Source organism: Podarcis tiliguerta (genome assembly GCF_965153285.1).
Source record: "Podarcis tiliguerta genome assembly, chromosome: 14".
In the NCBI taxonomy this organism is placed as follows: Eukaryota; Metazoa; Chordata; class Lepidosauria; order Squamata; family Lacertidae; genus Podarcis; species Podarcis tiliguerta.
In genome coordinates this window covers 12,224,041-12,241,059 of record NC_139547.1, presented here as the reverse complement: position 1 = coordinate 12,241,059, position 17,019 = coordinate 12,224,041, and positions in this window count along the sequence as shown.

The following is a 17,019-nucleotide window of genomic DNA, read 5'->3' as shown; positions in this document are numbered from 1 at the left end:
TTTTGGTCGAAACAGAAGGCTTTTTATCACTGGAAAAGAAATCAGCCTCGACAACTTAACCGTCAGAAAAAGATTTTTTGAAAAAATCCCTAAGCCCCGGGGTCACAATTTCAGCAAAAATCTGACTTTCGGCAATTCACTCAAAAATGGTGCCAAAAGGTTTCAAATGCTCCCCAGAAAGGTTTTTTGGTCGAAACAGAAGGCTTTTTATCACTGGAAAAGAAATCAGCCCTCGACAACTTAACCGGCAGAAAAAGATTTTCTGAAAAAATCCCTAAGCACCGGGGTCAAAATTTCATCAAAAATCTGGCGTTCTGCAAATGACTCAAAAATGGTGCCAAACGGTTGCAAATGCTCCCCTGAAAGATTTGGTGGTCGAAACAGAAGGCTTTTTTATCAAAGGAAGAGAAATCAGCCCTCGACAACTTAACCGGCAGAAAAAGATTTTTTGAAAAAATCCCTAAGCCCCGGGGTCACAATTTAATAAAAAATCTAAAGTTCTCCAATTGACTCAAAAATGGTGCCAAACGGTTGCAACTGCTCCCATGAAAGGTTTGGTGGTCGAGACAGAAGGCTTTTTATCACTGGAAAAGAAATCAGCCCTCGACAACTTAACCGTCAGAAAAAGATTTTTTGAAAAAATCCCTAAGCCCCGGGGTCACAATTTCAGCAAAAATCTGACTTTCGGCAATTCACTCGAAAATGGTGCCACAAGGTTGCAAATGCTCCCCTGAAAGGTTTGGTGGTCGAAACAGAAGGTTTTTTATCACAGGAAAAGAAATCAGCCCTCGACAACTTAACCGTCAGAAAAAGATTTTTTGAAAAAATCCCTAAGCCCCGGGGTCACAATTTCATTAAAAATCTGGCATTCTGCAAATGACTCAAAAATAGTGCCAAACGGTTGCAAATGCTCCCCTGAAAGGTTTGGTGGTCGAAACAGAAGGCTTTTTATCACAGGAAAAGAAATCAGCCCTCGGCAACTTAACCGTCAGAAAAAGATTTTTTGAAAAAATCCCTAAGCCCCGGGGTCACAATTTCATAAAAAATCTGACTTTCGGCAATTCACTCAAAAATGGTGCCAAAAGGTTTCAAATGCTCCCCAGAAAGGTTTTTTGGTCGAAACAGAAGGCTTTTTATCACTGGAAAAGAAATCAGCCCTCGACAACTTAACCGGCAGAAAAAGATTTTCTGAAAAAATCGCTAAGCCCCGGGGTCAAAATTTCATCAAAAATCTGGCGTTCTGCAAATGACTTAAAATTGGTGCCAAACGGTTGCAAATGCTCCCCTGAAAGGTTTGTTGGTCGAAACAGAAGGCTTTTTTTCACAGGAAAGGAAATCGGCCCTCGACAACTTAACCGGCAGAAAAAGATTTTTTGAAAAAATCACTAAGCCCCGGGGTCACAATTTCAGCAAAAATCTGACTTTCGGCAATTCACTCAAAAATGGTGCCAAAAGGTTTCAAATGCTCCCCACAAAGGTTTTTTGGTCGAAACAGAAGGCTTTTTATCACTGGAAAAGAAATCAGCCTCGACAACTTAACCGGCAGAAAAAGATTTTTTGAAAAAATCCCTAAGCCCCGGGGTCACAATTTAATAAAAAATCCGAAGTTCTTCAGTTGACTCAAAAATGGTGCCAAACGCTTGCAAATGCTCCCCTGAAAGGTTTGGTGGTCGAAAGAGAAGGCTTTTTATCACAGGAAAAGAAATCAGCCCTCGGCAACTTAACCGTCAGAAAAAGATTTTTTGAAAAAACCCCTAAGCCCCGGGGTCACAATTTCATCAAAAATCTGGCGTTCTGCAAATGACTCAAAAATGGTGCAAAACGGTTGCAAATGCTCCCCTGAAAGATTTGGTGGTCGAAACAGAAGGCTTTTTTATCAAAGGAAGAGAAATCAGCCCTCGACAACTTAACCGGCAGAAAAAGATTTTTTGAAAAAATCCCTAAGCCCCGGGGTCACAATTTCATAAAAAATCTAAAGTTCTCCAATTGACTCAAAAATGGTGCCAAACGGTTGCAACTGCTCCCCTGAAAGGATTGCTGGTCGAAACAGAAGGTTTTTTATCACAGGAAAAGAAATCAGCCCTCGACAACTTAACCGTCAGAAAAAGATTTTTTGAAAAAATCCCTAAGCCCCGGGGTCACAATTTCAGCAAAAATCTGACTTTCGGCAATTCACTCAAAAATGGTAACAAAAGGTTTCAAATGCTCCCCACAAAGGTTTTTTGGTCGAAACAGAAGGCTTTTTATCACTGGAAAAGAAATCAGCCCTCGACAACTTAACCGGCAGAAAAAGATTTTTTGAAAAAATCCCTAAGCCCCGGGGTCACAATTTAATAAAAAATCCGAAGTTCTTCAGTTGACTCAAAAATGGTGCCAAACGCTTGCAAATGCTCCCCTGAAAGGTTTAGTGGTCGAAACAGAAGGCTTTTTATCACAGGAAAAGAAATCAGCCCTCGGCAACTTAACCGTCAGAAAAAGATTTTTTGAAAAAATCCCTAAGCCCCGGGGTCACAATTTCAGCAAAAATCTGACTTTCGGCAATTCACTCGAAAATGGTGCCACAAGGATGCAAATGCTCCCCTGAAAGGTTTGGTGGTCGAAACAGAAGGTTTTTTATCACAGGAAAAGAAATCAGCCCTCGACAACTTAACCGGCAGAAAAAGATTTTTTGAAAAAATCCCTAAGCCCCGGGGTCACAATTTCATAAAAAATCTAAAGTTCTCCAATTGACTCAAAAATGGTGCCAAACGGTTGCAACTGCTCCCCTGAAAGGTTTGGTGGTCGAGACAGAAGGCTTTTTATCACTGGAAAAGAAATCAGCCCTTGACAACTTGACCGGCAGAAAAAGATTTTTTGAAAAAATCCCTAAACCCCGGGGTCACAATTTCATAAAAAATCTAAAGTTCTGCAATTAAATCAAAAATGGTGCCAAACGCTTCCAAATGCTCCCCTGAAAGGTTTGGTGGTTGAAACAGAAGGCTTTTTTTCACAGGAAAAGAAATCGGCCCTCGACAACTTAACCGGCAGAAAAAGATTTTTTGAAAAAATCCCTAAGCCCCGGGGTCACAATTTCATAAAAAATCTGAAGTTCTCCAGTTGACTCAAAAATGGTGCCAAACGCTTGCAAATGCTCCCCTGAAAGGTTTGGTGTTCGAAACAGAAGGCTTTTTATCACAGGAAAAGAAATCAGCCCTCGGCAACTTAACCGTCAGAAAAAGATTTTTTGAAAAAACCCCTAAGCCCCGGGGTCACAATTTCATCAAAAATCTGGCGTTCTGCAAATGACTCAAAAATGGTGCCAAACGGTTGCAAATGCTCCCCTGAAAGATTTGGTGGTCGAAACAGAAGGCTTTTTATCACAGGAAAAGAAATCAGCCCTCGACAACTTAACCGTCAGAAAAAGATTTTTTGAAAAAATCCCTAAGCCCCGGGGTCACAATTTCAGCAAAAATCTGACTTTCGGCAATTCACTCAAAAATGGTGCCAAAAGGTTTCAAATGCTCCCCAGAAAGGTTTTTTGGTCGAAACAGAAGGCTTTTTATCACTGGAAAAGAAATCAGCCCTCGACAACTTAACCGGCAGAAAAAGATTTTCTGAAAAAATCCCTAAGCACCGGGGTCAAAATTTCATCAAAAATCTGGCGTTCTGCAAATGACTCAAAAATGGTGCCAAACGGTTGCAAATGCTCCCCTGAAAGATTTGGTAGTCGAAACAGAAGGCTTTTTTATCAAAGGAAGAGAAATCAGCCCTCGACAACTTAACCGGCAGAAAAAGATTTTTTGAAAAAATCCCTAAGCCCCGGGGTCACAATTTCATAAAAAATCTAAAGTTCTCCAATTGACTCAAAAATGGTGCCAAACGGTTGCAACTGCTCCCATGAAAGGTTTGGTGGTCGAGACAGAAGGCTTTTTATCACTGGAAAAGAAATCAGCCCTCGACAACTTAACCGGCAGAAAAAGATTTTTTGAAAAAATCTCTAAGCCCCGGGGTCACAATTTCATCAAAAATCTGACTTTCGGCAATTCACTCGAAAATGGTGCCAAAAGGTTGCAAATGCTCCCCTGAAAGGATTGGTGGTCGAAACAGAAGGTTTTTTATCACAGGAAAAGAAATCAGCCCTCGACAACTTAACCGTCAGAAAAAGATTTTTTGAAAAAATCCCTAAGCCCCGGGGTCACAATTTCATAAAAAATCTGACTTTCGGCAATTCACTCAAAAATGGTGCCAAAAGGTTTCAAATGCTCCCCAGAAAGGTTTTTTGGTCGAAACAGAAGGCTTTTTATCACTGGAAAAGAAATCAGCCCTCGACAACTTAACCGGCAGAAAAAGATTTTCTGAAAAAATCCCTAAGCCCCGGGGTCAAAATTTCATCAAAAATCTGGCGTTCTGCAAATGACTCAAAAATGGTGCCAAACGGTTGCAAATGCTCCCCTGAAAGGTTTGGTGGTCGAAACAGAAGGCTTTTTTTCACAGGAAAGGAAATCGGCCCTCGACAACTTAACCGGCAGAAAAAGATTTTTTGAAAAAATCCCTAAGCCCCGGGGTCACAATTTCAGCAAAAATCTGACTTTCGGCAATTCACTCAAAAATGGTGCCAAAAGGTTTCAAATGCTCCCCACAAAGGTTTTTTGGTCGAAACAGAAGGCTTTTTATCACTGGAAAAGAAATCAGCCCTCGACAACTTAACCGGCAGAAAAAGATTTTTTGAAAAAATCCCTAAGCCCCAGGGTCACAATTTAATAAAAAATCCGAAGTTCTTCAGTTGACTCAAAAATGGTGCCAAACGCTTGCAAATGCTCCCCTGAAAGATTTGGTGGTCGAAACAGAAGGCTTTTTTATCAAAGGAAGAGAAATCAGCCCTCGACAACTTAACCGGCAGAAAAAGATTTTTTGAAAAAATCCCTAAGCCCCGGGGTCACAATTTCATAAAAAATCTAAAGTTCTGCAATTGAATCAAAAATGGTGCCAAACGGTTCCAAATGCTCCCCTGAAAGGTTTGGTGGTTGAAACAGGAGGTTTTTTTTCACAGGAAAAGAAATCGGCCCTCGACAACTTAACCGTCAGAAAAAGATTTTTTGAAAAAACCCCTACGCCCCGGGGTCACAATTTCATAAAAAATCTGAAGTTCTCCAGTTGACTCAAAAATGGTGCCAAAAGGTTTCAAATGCTCCCCAGAAAGGTTTTTTGGTCGAAACAGAAGGCTTTTTATCACTGGAAAAGAAATCAGCCCTTGACAACTTGATCGGCAGAAAAAGATTTTTTGAAAAAATCCCTAAACCCCGGGGTCACAATTTCATAAAAAATCTAAAGTTCTGCAATTGAATCAAAAATGGTGCCTAACGGTTCCAAATGCTCCCCTGAAAGGTTTGGTGGTTGAAACAGAAGGCTTTTTTTCACAGGAAAAGAAATCGGCCCTCGACAACTTAACCGGCAGAAAAAGATTTTTTGAAAAAATCCCTAAGCCCTGGGGTCACAATTTCAGCAAAAATCTGACTTTCGGCAATTCACTCAAAAATGGTGCCAAACGGTTGCAAATGCTCCCCTGAAAGATTTGGTGGTCGAAACAGAAGGCTTTTTATCACAGGAAAAGAAATCAGCCCTCGGCAACTTAACCGTCAGAAAAAGATTTTTTGAAAAAACCCCTAAGCCCCGGGGTCACAATTTCATCAAAAATCTGGCGTTCTGCAAATGACTCAAAAATGGTGCCAAACGGTTGCAAATGCTCCCCTGAAAGGTTTGGTGGTCGAAACAGAAGGCTTTTTTTCACAGGAAAGGAAATCGGCCCTCGACAACTTAACCGGCAGAAAAAGATTTTTTGAAAAAATCCCTAAGCCCCGGGGTCACAATTTCAGCAAAAATCTGACTTTCGGCAATTCACTCAAAAATGGTGCCAAAAGGTTTCAAATGCTCCCCACAAAGGTTTTTTGGTCGAAACAGAAGGCTTTTTATCACTGGAAAAGAAATCAGCCTCGACAACTTAACCGGCAGAAAAAGATTTTTTGAAAAAATCCCTAAGCCCCGGGGTCACAATTTAATAAAAAATCCGAAGTTCTTCAGTTGACTCAAAAATGGTGCCAAACGGTTGCAAATGCTCCCCTGAAAGGTTTGGTGGTCGAAACAGAAGGCTTTTTATCACAGGAAAAGAAATCAGCCCTCGGCAACTTAACCGTCAGAAAAAGATTTTTTGAAAAAACCCCTAAGCCCTGGGGTCACAATTTCATCAAAAATCTGGCGTTCTGCAAATGACTCAAAAATGGTGCCAAACGGTTGCAAATGCTCCCCTGAAATATTTGGTGGTCGAGACAGAAGGCTTTTTATCACTGGAAAAGAAATCAGCCCTTGACAACTTGACCGGCAGAAAAAGATTTTTTGAAAAAATCCCTAAACCCCGGGGTCACAATTTCATAAAAAATCTAAAGTTCTGCAATTGAATCGAAAATGGTGCCAAACGCTTCCAAATGCTCCCCTGAAAGGTTTGGTGGTTGAAACAGAAGGCTTTTTTTCACAGGAAAAGAAATCGGCCCTCGACAACTTAACCGGCAGAAAAAGATTTTTTGAAAAAATCCCTAAGCCCCGGGGTCACAATTTAATAAAAAATCTGAAGTTCTCCAGTTGACTCAAAAATGGTGCCAAACGCTTGCAAATGCTCCCCTGAAAGGTTTGGTGTTCGAAACAGAAGGCTTTTTATCACAGGAAAAGAAATCAGCCCTCGGCAACTTAACCGTCAGAAAAAGATTTTTTGAAAAAACCCCTAAGCCCCGGGGTCACAATTTCATCAAAAATCTGGCGATCTGCCTATGACTCAAAAATAGTGCCAAACGGTTGCAAATGCTCCCCTGAAAGATTTGGTGGTCGAAACAGAAGGCTTTTTATCACAGGAAAAGAAATCAGCCCTCGACAACTTAACCGTCAGAAAAAGATTTTTTGAAAAAATCCCTAAGCCCCGGGGTCACAATTTCAGCAAAAATCTGACTTTCGGCAATTCACTCAAAAATGGTGCCAAAAGGTTTCAAATGCTCCCCAGAAAGGTTTTTTGGTCGAAACAGAAGGCTTTTTATCACTGGAAAAGAAATCAGCCCTCGACAACTTAACCGGCAGAAAAAGATTTTCTGAAAAAATCCCTAAGCCCCGGGGTCAAAATTTCATCAAAAATCTGGCGTTCTGCAAATGACTCAAAAATGGTGCCAAACGGTTGCAAATGCTCCCCTGAAAGATTTGGTGGTCGAAACAGAAGGCTTTTTTATCAAAGGAAGAGAAATCAGCCCTCGACAACTTAACCGGCAGAAAAAGATTTTTTGAAAAAATCCCTAAGCCCCGGGGTCACAATTTCATAAAAAATCTAAAGTTCTGCAATTGAATCAAAAATGGTGCCAAACGGTTCCAAATGCTCCCCTGAAAGGTTTGGTGGTTGAAACAGGAGGTTTTTTTTCACAGGAAAAGAAATCGGCCCTCGACAACTTAACCGTCAGAAAAAGATTTTTTGAAAAAACCCCTACGCCCCGGGGTCACAATTTCATAAAAAATCTGAAGTTCTCCAGTTGACTCAAAAATGGTGCCAAAAGGTTTCAAATGCTCCCCAGAAAGGTTTTTTGGTCGAAACAGAAGGCTTTTTATCACTGGAAAAGAAATCAGCCCTTGACAACTTGATCGGCAGAAAAAGATTTTTTGAAAAAATCCCTAAACCCCGGGGTCACAATTTCATAAAAAATCTAAAGTTCTGCAATTGAATCAAAAATGGTGCCTAACGGTTCCAAATGCTCCCCTGAAAGGTTTGGTGGTTGAAACAGAAGGCTTTTTTTCACAGGAAAAGAAATCGGGCCTCGACAACTTAACCGGCAGAAAAAGATTTTTTGAAAAAATCCCTAAGCCCTGGGGTCACAATTTCAGCAAAAATCTGACTTTCGGCAATTCACTCAAAAATGGTGCCAAACGGTTGCAAATGCTCCCCTGAAAGATTTGGTGGTCGAAACAGAAGGCTTTTTATCACAGGAAAAGAAATCAGCCCTCGGCAACTTAACCGTCAGAAAAAGATTTTTTGAAAAAACCCCTAAGCCCCGGGGTCACAATTTCATCAAAAATCTGGCGTTCTGCAAATGACTCAAAAATGGTGCCAAACGGTTGCAAATGCTCCCCTGAAAGGTTTGGTGGTCGAAACAGAAGGCTTTTTTTCACAGGAAAGGAAATCGGCCCTCGACAACTTAACCGGCAGAAAAAGATTTTTTGAAAAAATCCCTAAGCCCCGGGGTCACAATTTCAGCAAAAATCTGACTTTCGGCAATTCACTCAAAAATGGTGCCAAAAGGTTTCAAATGCTCCCCACAAAGGTTTTTTGGTCGAAACAGAAGGCTTTTTATCACTGGAAAAGAAATCAGCCTCGACAACTTAACCGTCAGAAAAAGATTTTTTGAAAAAATCCCTAAGCCCCGGGGTCACAATTTCAGCAAAAATCTGACTTTCGGCAATTCACTCAAAAATGGTGCCAAAAGGTTTCAAATGCTCCCCAGAAAGGTTTTTTGGTCGAAACAGAAGGCTTTTTATCACTGGAAAAGAAATCAGCCCTCGACAACTTAACCGGCAGAAAAAGATTTTCTGAAAAAATCCCTAAGCACCGGGGTCAAAATTTCATCAAAAATCTGGCGTTCTGCAAATGACTCAAAAATGGTGCCAAACGGTTGCAAATGCTCCCCTGAAAGATTTGGTGGTCGAAACAGAAGGCTTTTTTATCAAAGGAAGAGAAATCAGCCCTCGACAACTTAACCGGCAGAAAAAGATTTTTTGAAAAAATCCCTAAGCCCCGGGGTCACAATTTCATAAAAAATCTAAAGTTCTCCAATTGACTCAAAAATGGTGCCAAACGGTTGCAACTGCTCCCATGAAAGGTTTGGTGGTCGAGACAGAAGGCTTTTTATCACTGGAAAAGAAATCAGCCCTCGACAACTTAACCGTCAGAAAAAGATTTTTTGAAAAAATCCCTAAGCCCCGGGGTCACAATTTCAGCAAAAATCTGACTTTCGGCAATTCACTCGAAAATGGTGCCACAAGGTTGCAAATGCTCCCCTGAAAGGTTTGGTGGTCGAAACAGAAGGTTTTTTATCACAGGAAAAGAAATCAGCCCTCGACAACTTAACCGTCAGAAAAAGATTTTTTGAAAAAATCCCTAAGCCCCGGGGTCACAATTTCATCAAAAATCTGGCATTCTGCAAATGACTCAAAAATAGTGCCAAACGGTTGCAAATGCTCCCCTGAAAGGTTTGGTGGTCGAAACAGAAGGCTTTTTATCACAGGAAAAGAAATCAGCCCTCGGCAACTTAACCGTCAGAAAAAGATTTTTTGAAAAAATCCCTAAGCCCCGGGGTCACAATTTCATAAAAAATCTGACTTTCGGCAATTCACTCAAAAATGGTGCCAAAAGGTTTCAAATGCTCCCCAGAAAGGTTTTTTGGTCGAAACAGAAGGCTTTTTATCACTGGAAAAGAAATCAGCCCTCGACAACTTAACCGGCAGAAAAAGATTTTCTGAAAAAATCCCTAAGCCCCGGGGTCAAAATTTCATCAAAAATCTGGCGTTCTGCAAATGACTCAAAAATGGTGCCAAACGGTTGCAAATGCTCCCCTGAAAGGTTTGGTGGTCGAAACAGAAGGCTTTTTTTCACAGGAAAGGAAATCGGCCCTCGACAACTTAAGCGGCAGAAAAAGATTTTTTGAAAAAATCCCTAAGCCCCGGGGTCACAATTTAATAAAAAATCCGAAGTTCTTCAGTTGACTCAAAAATGGTGCCAAACGCTTGCAAATGCTCCCCTGAAAGGTTTGGTGGTCGAAACAGAAGGCTTTTTATCACAGGAAAAGAAATCAGCCCTCGGCAACTTAACCGTCAGAAAAAGATTTTTTGAAAAAACCCCTAAGCCCCGGGGTCACAATTTCATCAAAAATCTGGCGTTCTGCAAATGACTCAAAAATGGTGCCAAACGGTTGCAAATGCTCCCCTGAAATATTTGGTGGTCGAGACAGAAGGCTTTTTATCACTGGAAAAGAAATCAGCCCTTGACAACTTGACCGGCAGAAAAAGATTTTTTGAAAAAATCCCTAAACCCCGGGGTCACAATTTCATAAAAAATCTAAAGTTCTGCAATTGAATCAAAAATGGTGCCAAACGCTTCCAAATGCTCCCCTGAAAGGTTTGGTGGTTGAAACAGAAGGCTTTTTTTCACAGGAAAAGAAATCGGCCCTCGACAACTTAACCGGCAGAAAAAGATTTTTTGAAAAAATCCCTAAGCCCCGGGGTCACAATTTAATAAAAAATCTGAAGTTCTCCAGTTGACTCAAAAATGGTGCCAAACGCTTGCAAATGCTCCCCTGAAAGGTTTGGTGTTCGAAACAGAAGGCTTTTTATCACAGGAAAAGAAATCAGCCCTCGGCAACTTAACCGTCAGAAAAAGATTTTTTGAAAAAACCCCTAAGCCCCGGGGTCACAATTTCATCAAAAATCTGGCGTTCTGCCTATGACTCAAAAATGGTGCCAAACGGTTGCAAATGCTCCCCTGAAAGATTTGGTGGTCGAAACAGAAGGCTTTTTATCACAGGAAAAGAAATCAGCCCTCGACAACTTAACCGTCAGAAAAAGATTTTTTGAAAAAATCCCTAAGCCCCGGGGTCACAATTTCAGCAAAAATCTGACTTTCGGCAATTCACTCAAAAATGGTGCCAAAAGGTTTCAAATGCTCCCCAGAAAGGTTTTTTGGTCGAAACAGAAGGCTTTTTATCACTGGAAAAGAAATCAGCCCTCGACAACTTAACCGGCAGAAAAAGATTTTCTGAAAAAATCCCTAAGCCCCGGGGTCAAAATTTCATCAAAAATCTGGCGTTCTGCCTATGACTCAAAAATGGTGCCAAACGGTTGCAAATGCTCCCCTGAAAGATTTGGTGGTCGAAACAGAAGGCTTTTTTATCAAAGGAAGAGAAATCAGCCCTCGACAACTTAACCGGCAGAAAAAGATTTTTTGAAAAAATCCCTAAGCCCCGGGGTCACAATTTCATAAAAAATCTAAAGTTCTGCAATTGAATCAAAAATGGTGCCAAACGGTTCCAAATGCTCCCCTGAAAGGTTTGGTGGTTGAAACAGGAGGTTTTTTTTCACAGGAAAAGAAATCGGCCCTCGACAACTTAACCGTCAGAAAAAGATTTTTTGAAAAAACCCCTACGCCCCGGGGTCACAATTTCATAAAAAATCTGAAGTTCTCCAGTTGACTCAAAAATGGTGCCAAAAGGTTTCAAATGCTCCCCAGAAAGGTTTTTTGGTCGAAACAGAAGGCTTTTTATCACTGGAAAAGAAATCAGCCCTCGACAACTTAACCGGCAGAAAAAGATTTTCTGAAAAAATCCCTAAACCCCGGGGTCACAATTTCATAAAAAATCTAAAGTTCTGCAATTGAATCAAAAATGGTGCCTAACGGTTCCAAATGCTCCCCTGAAAGGTTTGGTGGTTGAAACAGAAGGCTTTTTTTCACAGGAAAAGAAATCGGCCCTCGACAACTTAACCGGCAGAAAAAGATTTTTTGAAAAAATCCCTAAGCCCTGGGGTCACAATTTCAGCAAAAATCTGACTTTCGGCAATTCACTCAAAAATGGTGCCAAACGGTTGCAAATGCTCCCCTGAAAGATTTGGTGGTCGAAACAGAAGGCTTTTTATCACAGGAAAAGAAATCAGCCCTCGGCAACTTAACCGTCAGAAAAAGATTTTTTGAAAAAACCCCTAAGCCCCGGGGTCACAATTTCATCAAAAATCTGGCGTTCTGCAAATGACTCAAAAATGGTGCCAAACGGTTGCAAATGCTCCCCTGAAAGATTTGGTGGTCGAAACAGAAGGCTTTTTATCACAGGAAAAGAAATCAGCCCTCGACAACTTAACCGGCAGAAAAAGATTTTTTGAAAAAATCCCTAAGCCCCGGGGTCACAATTTCATAAAAAATCTAAAGTTCTCCAATTGACTCAAAAATGGTGCCAAACGGTTGCAACTGCTCCCCTGAAAGGTTTGGTGGTCGAAACAGAAGGTTTTTTATCACAGGAAAAGAAATCAGCCCTCGACAACTTAACCGGCAGAAAAATATTTTTTGAAAAAATCCCTCAGCCCCGGGGCAACAATTTCATAAAAAATCTGAAGTTCTCCAGTTGACTCAAAAATGGTGCCAAACGCTTGCAAATGCTCCCCTGAAAGGTTTGGTGTTCGAAACAGAAGGCTTTTTATCACAGGAAAAGAAATCAGCCCTCGGCAACTTAACCGTCAGAAAAAGATTTTTTGAAAAAATCCCTAAGCCCCGGGGTCACAATTTCAGCAAAAATCTGACTTTCGCCAATTCACTCGAAAATGCTGCCACAAGGTTGCAAATGCTCCCCTGAAAGGTTTGGTGGTCGAAACAGAAGGTTTTTTATCACAGGAAAAGAAATCAGCCGTCGACAACTTAACCGGCAGAAAAAGATTTTTTGAAAAAATCCCTAAGCCCCGGGGTCACAATTTCATCAAAAATCTGGCATTCTGCAAATGACTCAAAAATAGTGCCAAACGGTTGCAAATGCTCCCCTGAAAGGTTTGGTGGTCGAAACAGAAGGCTTTTTATCACAGGAAAAGAAATCAGCCCTCGGCAACTTAACCGTCAGAAAAAGATTTTTTGAAAAAATCCCTAAGCCCCGGGGTCACAATTTCATAAAAAATCTGACTTTCGGCAATTCACTCGAAAATGGTGCCAAAAGGTTGCAAATGCTCCCCTGAAAGGATTGGTGGTCGAAACAGAAGGTTTTTTATCACAGGAAAAGAAATCAGCCCTCGACAACTTAACCGTCAGAAAAAGATTTTTTGAAAAAATCCCTAAGCCCCGGGGTCACAATTTCATAAAAAATCTGAAGTTCTCCAATTGACTCAAAAATGGTGCCAAACGCTTGCAAATGCTCCCCTAAAAGGTTTGGTGGTCGAAACAGAAGGCTTTTTATCACAGGAAAAGAAATCAGCCCTCGACAACTTAAACGGCAGAAAAATATTTTTTGAAAAAATCCCTAAGCCCCGGGATCACAATTTCATCAAAAATCTGGCGTTCTGCAAATGACTCAAAAATGGTGCCAAACGGTTGCAAATGCTCCCCTGAAAGGTTTGGTGGTCGAAAGAGAAGGCTTTTTATCACAGGAAAAGAAATCAGCCCTCGACAACTTAACCGGCAGAAAAAGATTTTTTGAAAAAATCCCTAAGCCACGGGGTCACAATTTCATAAAAAATCTAAAGTTCTCCAGTTGACTCAAAAATGGTGCCAAACAGTTGCAACTGCTCCCCTGAAAGGTTTGGTGGTCGAAACAGAAGGTTTTTTATCACAGGAAAAGAAATCAGCCCTCGACAACTTAACCGTCAGAAAAAGATTTTTTGAAAAAATCCCTAAGCCCCGGGGTCACAATTTCATAAAAAATCTGACTTTCGGCAATTCACTCGAAAATGGTGCCAAAAGGTTGCAAATGCTCCCCTGAAAGGATTGGTGGTCGAAACAGAAGGTTTTTTTATCACAGGAAAAGAAATCAGCCCTCGACAACTTAACCGTCAGAAAAAGATTGTTTGAAAAAATCCCTAAGCCCCGGGGTCACAATTTCATAAAAAATCTGAAGTTCTCCAATTTACTCAAAAATGGTGCCAAACGCTTGCAAATGCTCCCCTGAAAGGTTTGGTGGTCGAAACAGAAGGCTTTTTATCACAGGAAAAGAAATCGGCCCTCGGCAACTTAACCGGCAGAAAAAGATTTTTTGAAAAAATCCCTAAGCCCCGGGGTCACAATTTCAGCAAAAATCTGACTTTCGGCAATTCACTCGAAAATGGTGCCACAAGGTTGCAAATGCTCCCCTGAAAGGTTTGGTGGTCGAAACAGAAGGTTTTTTATCACAGGAAAAGAAATCAGCCCTCGACAACTTAACCAGCAGAAAAAGATTTTTTGAAAAAATCCCTAAGCCCCGGGGTCACAATTTCATCAAAAATCTGGCATTCTGCAAATGACTCAAAAATAGTGCCAAACGGTTGCAAATGCTCCCCTGAAAGGTTTGGTGGTCGAAACAGAAGGCTTTTTATCACAGGAAAAGAAATCAGCCCTCGGCAACTTAACCGTCAGAAAAAGATTTTTTGAAAAAATCCCTAAGCCCCGGGGTCACAATTTCAGCAAAAATCTGACTTTCGGCAATTCACTCGAAAATGGTGCCAAAAGGTTGCAAATGCTCCCCTGAAAGGATTGGTGGTCGAAACAGAAGGTTTTTTATCACTGGAAAAGAAATCAGCCCTCGACAACTTAACCATCAGAAAAAGATTTTTTGAAAAAATCCCTAAGCCCCGGGGTCACAATTTCATAAAAAATGTGAAGTTCTCCAATTGACTCAAAAATGGTGCCAAACGCTTGCAAATGCTCCCCTGAAAGGTTTGGTGGTCGAAACAGAAGGCTTTTTATCACAGGAAAAGAAATCGGCCCTCGACAACTTAACCGGCAGAAAAAGATTTTTTGAAAAAATCCCTAAGCCCCGGGGTCACAATTTCATCAAAAATCTGGCGTTCTGCAAATGACTCAAAAATGGTGCCAAACGGTTGCAAATGCTCCCCTGAAAGGTTTGGTGGTCGAAAGAGAAGGCTTTTTATCACAGGAAAAGAAATCAGCCCTCGACAACTTAACCGGCAGAAAAAGATTTTTTGAAAAAATCCCTAAACCCCGGCTTCACAATTTCATAAAAAATCTAAAGTTCTGCAATTGAATGAAAAATTGTGCCAAACGGTTCCAAATGCTCCCCTGAAAGGTTTGGTGGTCGAAACAGAAGGCTTATTTTCAAAGGAAAAGAAATCGGCCCTCGACAACTTAACCGGCAGAAAAAGATTTTTTGAAAAAATCCCTAAGCCCCGGGGTCACAATTTCATAAAACATCTAAAGTTCTCCAATTGACTCAAAAATGGTGCCAAACGGTTGCAACTGCTCCCCTGAAAGTTTTGGTGGTCGAAACAGAAGGCTTTTTATCACAGGAAAAGAAATCGGCCCTCGACAACTTAACCGGCAGAAAAAGATTTTTTGAAAAAATCCCTAAGCCCCGGGGTCACAATTTCAGCAAAAATCTGACTTTCGGCAATTCACTCGAAAATGGTGCCACAAGTTTGCAAATGCTCCCCTGAAAGGTTTGGTGGTCGAAACAGAAGGTTTTTTATCACAGGAAAAGAAATCAGCCCTCGACAACTTAACCGGCAGAAAAAGATTTTTTGAAAAAATCCCTAAGCCCCGGGGTCACAATTTCATCAAAAATCTGGCATTCTGCAAATGACTCAAAAATAGTGCCAAACGGTTGCAAATGCTCCCCTGAAAGGTTTGGTGGTCGAAACAGAAGGCTTTTTATCACAGGAAAAGAAATCAGCCCTCGGCAACTTAACCGTCAGAAAAAGATTTTTTGAAAAAATCCCTAAGCCCCGGGGTCACAATTTCATAAAAAATCTGACTTTCGGCAATTCACTCGAAAATGGTGCCAAAAGGTTGCAAATGCTCCCCTGAAAGGATTGGTGGTCGAAACAGAAGGTTTTTTATCACTGGAAAAGAAATCAGCCCTCGACAACTTAACCGTCAGAAAAAGATTTTTTGAAAAAATCCCTAAGCCCCGGGGTCACAATTTCATAAAAAATGTGAAGTTCTCCAATTGACTCAAAAATGGTGCCAAACGCTTGCAAATGCTCCCCTGAAAGGTTTGGTGGTCAAAACAGAAGTCTTTTTATCACAGGAAAAGAAATCGGCCCTCGACAACTTAACCGGCAGAAAAAGATTTTTTGAAAAAATCCCTAAGCCCCGGGGTCACAATTTCATCAAAAATCTGGCGTTCTGCAAATGACTCAAAAATGGTGCCAAACGGTTGCAAATGCTCCCCTGAAAGGTTTGGTGGTCGAAAGAGAAGGCTTTTTATCACAGGAAAAGAAATCAGCCCTCGACAACTTAACCGGCAGAAAAAGATTTTTTGAAAAAATCCCTCAGCCCCGGGGTCACAATTTCAGCAAAAATCTGACTTTCGGCAATTCACTCAAAAATGGTGCCAAACGGTAGCAACTGCTCCCCTGAAAGGTTTGGTGGTCGAAACAGAAGGGTTTTTATCACTGGAAAAGAAATCAACCGTTGCCAACTTAACCGGCAGAAAAAGATTTTTTGAAAAAATCCCTAAGCCCCGGGGTCACAATTTGATAAAAAATCTAAAGTTCTGCAATTGAATCAAAAATGGTGCCGAACGGTTCCAAATGCTCCCCTGAAAGGTTTTTTGGTCGAAACAGAAGGCTTTTTATCACAGGAAAAGATATCGGCCCTCGACAACTTAACCGGCAGAAAAACATTTTTTGAAAAAATCCCTAAGCCCCGGGGTCACAATTTTATCAAAAATCTGGCGTTCTGAAAATGACTCAAAAATGGTGCCAAACGGTTGCAAATGCTCCGCTGAAAGGATTGGTGGTCGAAACAGAAGGTTTTTTATCACAGGAAAAGAAATCAGCCCTCGACAACTTAACCGTCAGAAAAAGATTTTTTGAAAAAATCCCTAAGCCCCGGGGTCACAATTTCATAAAAAATCTGACTTTCGGCAATTCACTCAAAAATGGTGCCAAAAGGTTTCAAATGCTCCCCAGAAAGGTTTTTTGGTCGAAACAGAAGGCTTTTTATCACTGGAAAAGAAATCAGCCCTCGACAACTTAACCGGCAGAAAAAGATTTTTTGAAAAAATCCCTAAGCCCCGGGGTCACAATTTAATAAAAAATCCGAAGTTCTTCAGTTGACTCAAAAATGGTGCCAAACGCTTGCAAATGCTCCCCTGAAAGGTTTAGTGGTCGAAACAGAAGGCTTTTTATCACAGGAAAAGAAATCAGCCCTCGGCAACTTAACCGTCAGAAAAAGATTTTTTGAAAAAATCCCTAAGCCCCGGGGTCACAATTTCAGCAAAAATCTGACTTTCGGCAATTCACTCGAAAATGGTGCCACAAGGTTGCAAATGCTCCCCTGAA